Here is a 12,670-nt window from a genome sequence, read left to right as displayed (position 1 = left end):
TATTCCTTAAGTAGTTATATTTAAATATAAATGTCTTGTCTAGAAAATGAAAACAAACACTATCGTTGACCATGCCCTCCAATCCCATATGATCATGATGAGGTCTTTAGCATACTTTTCACTTCTGTCCTTCCTCAACCTATTTTGGGTTTAGTTAAGATTATGTAGAATTTCACTTTCCAACTTATTTTTATTTATTTATTTTATTTTTTAATGTTTACTTATTTATTTCGAGAGAGAGAAGCAGGTGTGCCTGCATGCACATAAACAGAAGAGGGGCAGAGAGGGGGAGAGAGAGAGAGAATCTCAATCAGGCTCCAGACTGTCAGTCAGCACAGAGCCCAATGTGGGGCTCAATCCCCTGATCTGTGAGATCATGACTGAGCTGAGATCAAGAGTCAGAAGCTTAACTCACCAAGCCATCCAGGTGCCCTTACTTTCCAATTTTATTTTCATTGCTATGAATATGTGCCTTTTATATTTCAAAAATAATTTTAACAACAGCATTAAATTTCATAAAACCATATCAAAATCCTGTTACACCTAAGTTGTGTGTTATTTCTTACCATTCTTTCCTAAATGCAATGACTTCCATTCATGTGTCTTTGCCTTTAAAAATACATACACAGGGCTTTCCTTTTTCTAAAAGGAGAGAAATATTAATAACCTGAATTATTCCAAATGCAGTGAGCTCCCACAATCCTGGGCTTTCCTCAGGAATCCTGGTTGAAAAAGGGATGAAAATGCACGGCTCACCTAGTGCCACTGTGCTAACAGTTCTAAATTTCAGGTTCAGTTCTGTGTCTAGAGCTGATGTACTCAGGGCTTTTTTTTTTCACCATTTGCCTAATTCAGGCCAACAACGGAAGGTATTGAGAAATAGTGCCAACTACTAGATTTATACTCACTTTTGATTTCGAGTTTGAATTTCCATTCTGCAGGGTGGGAGCTTTAGCCATGAAAAACAAACCTGTGAAAGAACGGGAGGATTAAACATCCATTCCCTTCCCGGCTTTGCAGTGAATATAAACTGACTCTTTCAGTTTATGCACCTACTCATTTTCTACTTTAGAGCAGCTTTTATGCTAAGAAAATGTCTGGAAAACTTCTATCTCCGGGGAAGAAAAGTGTGTTATATGTCAAAGCTTCAATTGTCAAAAGACTGTAATATTTTTAAAGGGTGGGCATCAAGGTCAAATCCAAAGGCTAAGTCCCTTTCCTTCCCTGAATACATTGCTTCCATTTCTCTTCTCTCTATTATAATCAAGTCTATTTGTTAAAAGGTTATGCAAAATAAATTAGGCTTTTAGAGCCCTGACAGCTCAGCCATAGAGAAATTCTTTCCTCTATTTTTTTTTGTACTTTATACGTGAACACCTGCTACACTTTTAATGAGCTTTAAATTATACTTTACACCCATGTAACAAGAATGGATATTGCTCTTTAGTTATAATCAAAGAAAATATCAGGATGACTTCTTGCTAAGAGCAACAGCTTGTCAAAAAATAATACTTCCTCCAGTAACAATATAGATAGATAGGTCTAGGTTGATAGATGGAAAATATGATTTACACTACAGTGAGAGTTATCAATCTTTTAAATTTTCTTGTCTTCTGGGATTTAAGAGGAATCTGTCATTGCTCTATGACTGTGCCTAGATGATTTTCTTTTGTTCTTATCTTTGTTCTTTCAGTGTCCCTACTTCTTATGGACTAAAAGGTAAAAATAAAAAATTTCCTTTATGTTTTTATTCTCTCTGACTCATTAAAATATATGGACTTTAAATAAGATTCCAAGAGCTTCCTGAAACACCAAAATATAATGATATATATTTATTTTTTGAATTCCATTTGCCCCTGTAATTTGATTCACTTTTAAATACTTAACCCTATTTAAATGACCCTTAGTCATAGTCTGACTTCCTTCTTAAGCAGTTTAATAATGACAGAAAAGCAAGAATTTAAAAATGAACAGTAGGAATTTGGCTATGTTCCATCTTCACCTAAGAGATCTTAGACTTCATGGCCAACCAGAATTAATTATTTTCTACAATCATGTCAATGTAATGCCATCTACAGAGCAGTGAGTGAGTGGAAGAGAGGACTATTGTAGAAATAAATAAGACATAATGTGATGGAGGTAGAAAAGCGGCTGGGGCAGAGAGAGATCCCAGCTCTGAAGGCTTCTGTCCAGTGTCCCAGTCAGGTGCTGAGAGAGGCAGGATAATGTATTCGAAGCATTGCAGCTATGGGGAGTCTATAAAAGAGTACCTTCTTCTGTGTTGAGATGACTGCTTCCCCGTTACACGCTGCTGTGCTGAGTCAGATGGTAGAGATGCGTCCATGACAATTTCATTGGTGCTTACAATTGTACTTATTGTTTTGTAAGTTTTCCCTTCTGTACTGAGAAGTAAAGGTGGCCTGAACATGACCACTCTGTTATTTAAAATGACTTTCCAGGGGCACCTGGGTGGCTCAGTCGGTTAAGCGTCTGACTTCAGCTCAGGTCATGATCTCGCGGTCCGTGAGTTCGAGCCCCGTGTCGGGCTCTGTGCTGACTGCTCAGAGCCTGGAGCCTGTTTCAGATTCTGTGTGTGTCTCTCTCTCTGCCCCTCCCCTGTTCATGCTCTGTCTCTCTCTGTCTCAAAAATAAATAAACGTTAAAAAAAAATTTAAAATGACTTTCCAAATATAGAGTTAAAATGCAAATTGAAAGAAAGAAAAGAAAAGAAAGAAAAGAAAAGAAAGAAAGAAAGAAAGAAAGAAAAAGGAAAGATGAGGGAAAAAACAAAACAAAGCAGGAGCAGGAGGAGCTCCTGGGTGACTTGGTCTGTTGAGTATCCGAGTCTTGATTTCGGCTCAGGTTGTGACCTCACAGTTTGTGAGTTCCAGCCCTGCATCAGGCTCTGTGCTGTCAGCACAGATTCTCTCTCTCCGTCAGCTTGCGATTCTCTCTCTCTCTGCCCCTCCACCACTCATGTGCACTCATTCTCTCTCAAAATAAATAAATAAACATTAAAAAATGGAACAGGAGGGGCGCCTGTGTGGCTCCATTGGTTGAGCGTCCAACTTCGGCTCAGGTAATGATCTGCGGTTCGTGAGTTCGAGCCCGGCATCGGGCTCTGTGCTGACAGCTCAGAGCCTGGAGCCTGCTTCAGATTCTGTGTGTGTCTCTCTCTCTGCCCCTCCCCTGCTTGTACTCTGTCTCTCTCTCACTCAAAAATAAATAAACATAAAAAAAAATTTGAAAATGGAACAGGAAAGTAGTATGAAAGTTAGGGAAGAAAGATGAAGAAAAGGAGAAAATAAAGAAACAAGATAAAAATATTTTAGCATATTTTTCCATTTTATAATTCCCTTAAGTTTTGGAAACAGTGCACTTCTTAATTGAAAAAATAGTCAACAGAATAAATTCTGTAAGTTCAGCTTTTAATTTTTTCATTTTTATAAAAATTCTTTTTAAGTTTTTGAACTAAAATGAATAAAATTTAGATAAATAACCTTTCCTTCTTCATGGGCTTCCTAAAATAATTTACCTTTGTGTGAGCACCCATTACTGTACTCTCCTTTTCAAAAGGAGAAAGTTAAATGTCTCATTAAAAAGAGGAAGAAGAAATGTACTTTTTCCTCTTATCACCAGTAACAAAAAACTTCAAAAAAATGTTTGGTTCCAAAGCTCCTCAATATGCAAGCTATCTACTTATACTAATTATTCAAGCCTTGGGAGACTGAAAACTAAAGATAGAATTCTCGTGAGAAAAAACAAACTCTACATTATGTGTGAGCTTTCCTCAAATACAGAAGCCATTCAGAGTAGCTTCTGAAAGAATATAATGTCTGTTATTTTAACTTAGCTAATAACAATGATAACTGTTTATAATAAAACAATGACAATAATGGCATATTTACAGAGATATTTCTTCATTGAAATGACCTTTAATGATATCATTATGTATGCAAAAAATGTCCTTCAAGTACCCTTGCCCATTTTCTCTGAAACTAATAGAATAGAATACAAAGTACTGGAACTAGTATTTGATTTTTCATGTGATTTGAAGAAGCACAGAAATAAAATGTATTTAATCCAGTGAATACGCCCTGCTGCATTCTGTAAGATGTTCTCCAATGCAGGGAAGTTTTTACTTACCTTGATTTTTCCCGGTACACCTGTCTGCATGTTTAATAAATGGTGCTTAGTTTTACCAAGGTGCTAAAGCTGAAGTTCAAATACAACTCTGTATCAAGTATGCACTTATGTTTGGTTGTGTCTATATACAACTTAAAATAACACATCATTTGATAGCTCTAGGTAAGGGTTAGAGACATTTATCTTATATTAGAACATAGTAATGTCAGACTCATTCAGTTATTTAATTGAATCCTCACTATGTGAAAACTAGAAAAACTTCTTTAGTTCCAAGTGTAGGTTTTGGTAGTCATCAAGCAGATACATTTGGAAAACAACTATTTTTGATATAATTAGAATGATCTCCTGATATGAAATGCATGAGATCCTCATTTATTCAAAAATGGTATTGAACTCCGAGCACGGGATATGACTGTGTGTGTCTCTGTTAGAAGAAGGTATTGTAAATAGAGGTAGAGGTATAAGGCAACAGGAAAGTAAGAGGCCATCATTTGGTATTATTGGAACTTACTGAGAAAATTGTAGGGTCACAGGACTAAGCCGACTTAGTAAATACGAAAGCTTAAAAATGAGGAAAGAGAATGGCTTGTTTTGACTACTGTACCCTCAGCTGCAAGAAGGCAGCCTAAACATTGACTATGATAAACTCATGCTTGTTGAGTTAATAATGGAGAATGGCTGATTAGAAAGAGCAAGTACCTTTAATTCGACCTCCTTTTTCTGCTAATTCTAAACTGTACAGGCCTGTTTGAGCTATAGTATAAAGTTTTCATGTTTCTCGGCTATTTTTACAAGTGCTGATTATATTCTAACTGCACTCTTTCCTATTTCTCTTAACACAGACTAATTGCTGTCCTAGTATTAGAGAATCAAATGTCCAACAACAGTTTTCCTCTTCCTTGCCATCCTCCCAACTCCCCATTCACACCTTTACTAATAGCATGTTTAGGCTCATAAAATAATAACTTTGAAGCTTCGGTCCAGTATCCCTATAGTTGCCTGAGCAGTGCCTATTAAAGAGATTAAAAGGTACAAAATAAACTCCCCCAGGGGATAAAGCATGTTGGAGTTGCAGAACAAGAGGGTGGGATTATTGTGGGTGTTGTATGATGAATCACTTGAAATTCCGCCCCTACACTTTATAGTCTGGGCTAATGAATCGAGATTAGTGATCATTTTTTGCCTAACAAAAGGGCCCTGGCAGAAATACTGGGAAATTATCCCCAAAATGAATATAATGATTTGTAAGGCAAAAAGAACACAGTGAGGAGAAATTGGAGGAGACTCTTCCTGAAGTGTTCAGCTTTTTGAATGTTTCTCCTTAATCAGAGGATGTCATATTACTGACACAATTTTATTTATTCTTCAAGTACCCAAAACCTTTTAGTAAAGTCATGTGTACTTGTAGATGTCTATACAGTTTTGAAAGTTAAAGAGATGATGTCAACAAATGGGATTGCTGTCCCTCTTGTCAGCTTCTCCCTGTGCCCTGTGGTATTTTGGTGTGTGAACAACTTGATATGATTTTCTCTTATCCCAGACTTGTCACCTTGCTCTTACATTATTTTCTCATTTCTTAACACATTTCAGTAAGTAGAGACTTCCATGTTCTTTGTGTCAAGGGTAGAACTTTCCAGAAGAATAGGGAAAACAAGAAAAAAAAATTTTTTTTGAATTTTGGACTTAGATAGTATAAAGCCTCTGGGAGAAACATTAAGGTTTCATCTCCGCAGAAACCAGATTCAGGAGCATTCAAGCAAAGTATGGGTGAGGTTTTTGAATTCTGACCCCTCTCTATGTGGGGGATTAGTGAGTCAGAGAGGAAGAGGAAAGAGCTGAGATGCTGGTTGCACCCCTGTCTGGAGTCCTGAATCCTAACTTCACATGCATCATCATAGGAAAGAGAGAGGATAACAGAAACCCCACACAGATTTTGAGAAATCTAAACTCAGAAAGGCCTTTAATGTTTTCTTGGTACGTTTCAAGAAAGCCCACAAAAGACAAGGTTGAGGATGTGTTTACCTGACAGGTATAAAGCCCCTTGGGAGGTACACCTTTCTCTGTAAGACGGGAGGGCAGCAGAACAATGCTAGCCTGGAGGTGCTAAAGCACTATATAGGTGGCTCCATTAATTCCTCCATCATGATGGAAAAGCAGTAGAAAGATCTTGTGCATAGAGAAGACAAAATTATTTGTCTTAATGACAATCAACCTCAGAGGCAAAAATGATGACTGTTGTCAGGCAAAAATAATGTCTGTGTGGCTGCCTTTAACAGATTGCACTTTGCCACCGAAAGCAAAAGCATCTCATCAGATACCAAGGTGAATTGTTAACGACTCAGCTCAGATGACAACTCCTAATCCCTCCAGGGAAATCCACGTTGGAATGGAGGAAACCTTAAACTGTCTGGGATTAATTTACCTTCGCTTTGTGCAATGGATGTTAGAAAGCCATTTGAATTATAGAAAACATGTAGTTAGCTTTTTTGCACTCTTGAGTTTTGTGATTAAATTCAGACTGAGAATTTACAACTGCACATGTTCCCCAAGATGGCAGAGATGAGGTGAGTCCTTGCAGGAGTGGATATAACTGAGAAGATGGGGTATACAAGAGCAGCTGCTGGCTGAATAGTTCAGAGAGATTTTGCAATAGACCCGGACTTCTGATAGACTCTAACTTCCAATGTATTCTAGAGAAAAGAGAATATCTAGAGATCTGCTTTTAAACCTTTAAGATGGGTGGGTGTTAGTAGGGGTAAATACTCATAAATAACACTATTTGCCTTTAAAAGGATACATTTATAATGTGTTAATAGTTAAAAGAGATAATATATGTAAAGTACTTAGATTAGTTGCCTGCTGTGATTTTTAGTTTTGTGTATATACTTGATTGGGCAAAGGGCTACCCAGAGAGCTGGTAAAACATTATTTCTGGGTGTGTCTATGAGGGTGGTTCTGGATGAGATTGGCCTTTGATTTAGTAGGCTGAGTAAGTATCCGCCTTCACCAATGTGGATGGACATCATCCAATCCTTTAAGGGTCCAAAAGCAATAAAAGGCTAAGGAAGGGTGAATTCTCTCTCTTCTCACCTGGGACATCCATCTTCTCTTGCCCTTGGATATCAAAGTTCCTGATTCTTGGGGCGTTAGACTCTGGGATTTATTGCAGTGGCCCCTCTGGTTCTTGGTTCTCAAGCCTTTGGACTTAGAATGAATTATACCACTGGCCTTCCTCATTCTCCAGTTTATAGAATGCAGATTGTGGAGTTTCTCGGCCTCCATAACTACATGAGCCATTTCCTATAATAAATCATATACACACAGACACACGCAGACACATGCACACACACACGCACACACACACAGACACACACAGTAAGTAATCCTGACTATCACACTTACATTCAAGTAGGTCACACATTTTCTTAGTTTCCGTTGTATTTTCTTTTAGAGATGGAGCTAGAGTCAAGAAAAACATTTGTGTTTTTGTTTTCTTTTGGTAGTGGGAAGGAAAATGAGAAAAGGCAATTGAGGGATCAATAAGTCAGCATAAGAATTTTAATCTCAAAATACTAACTTTAAAGAATAGCTAGAAAGCCAAAATCCATTAAAGAAAACCAGCCAAATGTGTACAAAATGCACATATACTTTATTTTACATATTTCTATTTTTATGTAAGAGAATGTGTTTTTCTAATCACTCTCATTTGCCTGATCATTGAGCTGTTCATTCATTTTAAACTGTTCTGCATTTCCCTCTGCAAGAAATTCTGAGTGGGTAATTTTGATTAGTAGCTCTTTCTGCATATACATCTTTTTGTTCTTATTCTCAACTGTTATAGTTTTACTTTTTATTTTAATATGGCTCTTCATTTTATGACTTGTGATTTAGACTAATATCTCTGATGTGAGTCATTAATGCAGAGATTTTATCATTTTACATTGACAAAAGTATGAAAATACATTCATTTATTCCTTTAATAAGAAATGTCATACCATTGGGATTTAATAGGTAATTATACATGAGAAAATGAAGGAATGTCAAGGTCTTTGTTAAGTAAAAGCAACAAGTCATATCATTTTTATCTTTGTGAAGAAATAAGTCTTCTTGGAGGCAATGGTTTAGGAAACATCTAGAAAAGAAGGTTTTAAAGAAAGTGATGGAGAAAACAGTTTCTTGCATGTTGCGTGGTTCTGCTACAGCACCTTGGTAATCTTACTGATCTCCACATTGCCCATGTAGCGATGACTCAACCACAGTCTGAACCAAGTGTTAGTAGAACGTGCTGTGATACTCCCTGGAACACGATGAAAGAAGAAGTCTTGTGAAGAGCTGTTTTAACACCATTTCTTGTTCTCCTTGTGTCTTTCAGGAGGAACACCTTTTCAGGTGTTTATCTACTTCCTTAGTTCTATCAGGCCTGAAACCTTCTGTGTCACCCCATTTGAGTACAGCTACAGACTCTAAAACTGCTTGACCATGGTTTAGAGTTGGCTCCCTAAAAACAGAGCACCCTATACCCATGTTGCCTATCATTTGACTCTGTACATTTGGTGTGGTATTGTGGAACTAGGAATGATAGGTACTGACATCAGTGGCCATGGTTTTGTTGTCTGCAAGTAATAAACTTGCCAACTCCATTTGGGTTCATTGTCTCTGTTTCAGGGGAATAAGTACTGAAGGCCAACCTTGCAGCTCACAACAGGCTGTTGCTTAGGGATTGGTTGACTACTCAACTGGCACAGAGATTATAATCAGTGATAAACTACTATCCTGTGTAGATGGTAGGATGTTTCACCATTGCTTGATTTATATACCACCTTTAAGTATTTTCATATATTTCCTTCTTCTTTTATAGTTTTTTCTCTTGCTTCAAACATACAATATTTCATTTTACTGGATGGATTAAAGCTTTTTGCTCATCTCCTTTCTACACATGTATGTATACACACTCATGGATATTTACCAAAATGGTACATACAGTATAACCCCAAATGTTTAAAAAAAATGCCACGGAGTAAAAGGCAAAAGTAAAATGTTGTTTGTTTAGTAGTGGAGGTAGGTGTTCTCTGAAATGTTTTCTCCATCATCTTCTAATATTCTAAATATGTTTTACCCTTCAGTTTATACTACAAAATGATCAGCTATTCTTTGCCTTCTCTTCCCAATAAGTAAACTCATTTTATCCTGAAGCTTATCACTGCACATTTACTCTTGACTTCATGTTTGTTTTCTGCCTCTAAGAAAAATTTAACTTTTAAAGTCTTACATCATCTTTCATTTTTAACTTTTCCTTTGCTCCTAGGCCTTTTTGTACATCATGTAATCATGATTAGGGCCATTTATCATTAATAAATACACAAGAATAAAATAAACTTTGTCAAACTGGAAAATCACTGATCTTGTATCCAATGCCTGTTTTATCTTTAATTACCAAACTTGAAGAGTAAAAAGTATCCTACACTCATTGTTCCTACATGTTTACTTCCCACTCATTTCTTCACTCAATGGGATCTGGTGCATATTCCATGCACCCTACTGAAATAGTAAGGTCACAGATGACTAATCACAGATTTCTCAACCTTATTAATACATGGATTTGCATATAATGTATATAAAACGAACAACACAGATTTATTCTAGGTTTTTTCTAACTGATGTCTACTGTTTCTAAATATGCTCTTTTAGCTTATTCTACTTTGACTTCCCCTAAATGCAGAACTTTTGCAATTTTTTTTACTTAATTTTGTTTACCCTGTCTATACCTTGAAGATCTCTAGTTCCCAGCTTTAATAATTACATTTATATGCTTGATTATCAAAATGTATTTATTGAACATATACTCCCCTAAGCTACATTTCGATGCATATATAGGGGATTTTTACTGATTCTCTTAGGAGCTCCTTAAAATGAAGATAAAATTACATACCCAATGTTAATTAACAAATTAATGTTGACATCTTCAATGTTCATATGCTTCTCTTATATTCATTCCTTATCTCTACAATAAATATGTCTTTTTCCAATATTTCTAGAACTATCATTCAGGACTTTTCTACTCAATGACCCAACTATTTTCCCCATCCATTTGACAAGTCTTTATTTTACTTTCCTGTGTCCTTTGAAGTGATCTCATCTTTTCACTCCTGTTATTGTTCTACTTTAGCCCTTATTTCAACTCTTAAAATAGACCCTTTATCAACCAGCTTATTGCCAATATACCTTCCTCACATAAGTCTTATGCACTTCTATGCCAGATATGCTTGTTTGTATACACACAACCATCACCTTCCTCTCTACTAAGAAAGCCCCAGTATTGCTTTGGCATTCACCAACTCTCATCCCTAAGAATACTATATCTTTGTTGTCTCCTATGGCTCATCACAGCTGGTCTATGTTGGTCATATTTGTTTTATTACCCTTGACTTGATTGTTTTTGTCATGACCTGTGACTAATTCCAAGAAATTGTAACTGATGGGAAATCTTTTGAAGGCTCCTGGGAGAGGCTTTATTTACAGATGAGAAGAGATTCAAGATTAGAAATGACCTTGTTTTTAACAGGACATCAACTTTCTGCATATGAAGCTTAGGACTGTTGTAACATCAACCATGAAAGGAGATGTCACCACAACATGGAGATGATGAGGCAGATGGATGGAAAGTCTCTGATCTTTAATGAATGACAGAGCAATTGAATTTACCAATGCTCTAACCAGTTTCTGTAGTAACTTCTATATAATATAACAAACCACATACTTTTAAGCCTTTTTAGCTTAGTATGCTGGTTTACATTTGGCTGTTATTTAGAGCCTAACCAGTATCTGTTACAACTCAAGTCATTTCATTTTATTGCTTATAGAGAACCATTATCTGCGTTCCTTGCAGAATAAATTATATCGCTATTCACACTGTATTTAAGGACCTGTATGAACTTGTGACAACATACCTTTTAAAAAATACTCTTCACAACTTTTATGTTCCACCCATAATGATCTTTTAATTCATTGTTCTTGAACATGATTTAGAATCTTTCTCTCATTTTCCATGCTATATTTTACCTTCCCCTTATAAAAGCTTCCCTTATACTCAAACCTTATTTTTCCACTGAAATCATTATGATCTTCTAAGTTTGAGTTAAAAAAAACCACAATATTCATGAAATCACCCTATTTTTTTTTCTCATTGGAATCTGAATCTCTTCATCTGTTGGGTATTTATGTCAGGTGGTAATTTTATTCTAGTTCCTGTCACAACCTTTTCTGTAACATAAAACTGTGCATCATGTCTTTTTTTCTCCTTGTAATTTAAATTGTACTTAGCAGTGTATCTACCTGTACAAAGTTGTTTGTCAAAAGTATGCTTTGTACATAGTACTTTGTGCAAAGTATGTACTTATGTACGTACAAAAGTATGTAGAGCATACTTTTGTACATGCACCTGATATAGGGCAAACAAACAAAAAAATAAAACAAAACTTTGAAACTCCTCACCTAGAAAAGAGAAAAGGACACTTGCTGAAACTAATTCCTGCTTTAGGACACCAGGATCGTGATTTGGGTATTTTTCTTAGAGACATTTTATACTATACTCAAGAAAACATTTACACAGCTATTCATTGCAGCATTTTTGTAATATGAAAAAATTAAAATGACCAATGAGCTCATCTATAAAAAGAAAAAATAAAATTTGTTTATGTCACACAATGAAATGCTAAATAGCTACTAAAATAAATTATGTGTCAATGTGCTTAGATCTTAAAAACTTAATATTAGATAAGTAGAGAAGATTGTATAATGTAAAATATGATTCAGAAGTTTTAATAGTAAGGTAACTGATATCACGAAGGAGACTTGTAACAAATACCTTGACTTCAAGGAAAGGACTTCACAACTACAAATGGAAAAACACAAGTCTATTTTTAGGATCGCAAAGCCGCAAAGTAAAAGAATACCTCTTATTGATTAATACAGTAAAAGCTTGGTTTGCAAGCGTAATTCATTCTAGAAGCATGCTTATATTCCAAAGCACTTGTATATCGAAGTGAATTTCAAGAACCATTGGCTCAGTTGTGATCATGTGACACTTGGCATCAGATACTATTTGTATTACAAGACATCGCTTGTTTATTATGTTAAAATTTATTAGAAATGTTTACTAGTCTTTCAGAACACTCGCAGAACAAAGATACTCGCAATCCAAGGTTTTACTGTATTTGTGAAATGTAAGAATGTCCCAAACAGGAAAATCATGCATCTTCTTTCTCAACTACTTAGCACGACCGAGATTATCTGCATATCCATGCATCATGACTGTATTCCAGTCTGAGAAAGAGAATTTTTTTTCTCCCTATTCAAGGCAATTGTCCTTCCTGTGTTCCAGACATTATTCACACCATTGTCTAGAAAACTTTACACCCACATTTATTCATTTATTTCCTCCTCATTTCAACTTCTACTTAGTATACTTTCTTTTCTGTTTATAGTTTATAAACATGAATCTCTTTCTCATTCACTCTTTTTTTCT

Source organism: Panthera onca, chromosome B1, assembly GCF_046562875.1.
Source record: "Panthera onca isolate mPanOnc1 chromosome B1, mPanOnc1 haplotype 2, whole genome shotgun sequence".
Taxonomy (NCBI): domain Eukaryota; kingdom Metazoa; phylum Chordata; class Mammalia; order Carnivora; family Felidae; genus Panthera; species Panthera onca.
This window is presented reverse-complemented; position numbering follows the sequence as displayed.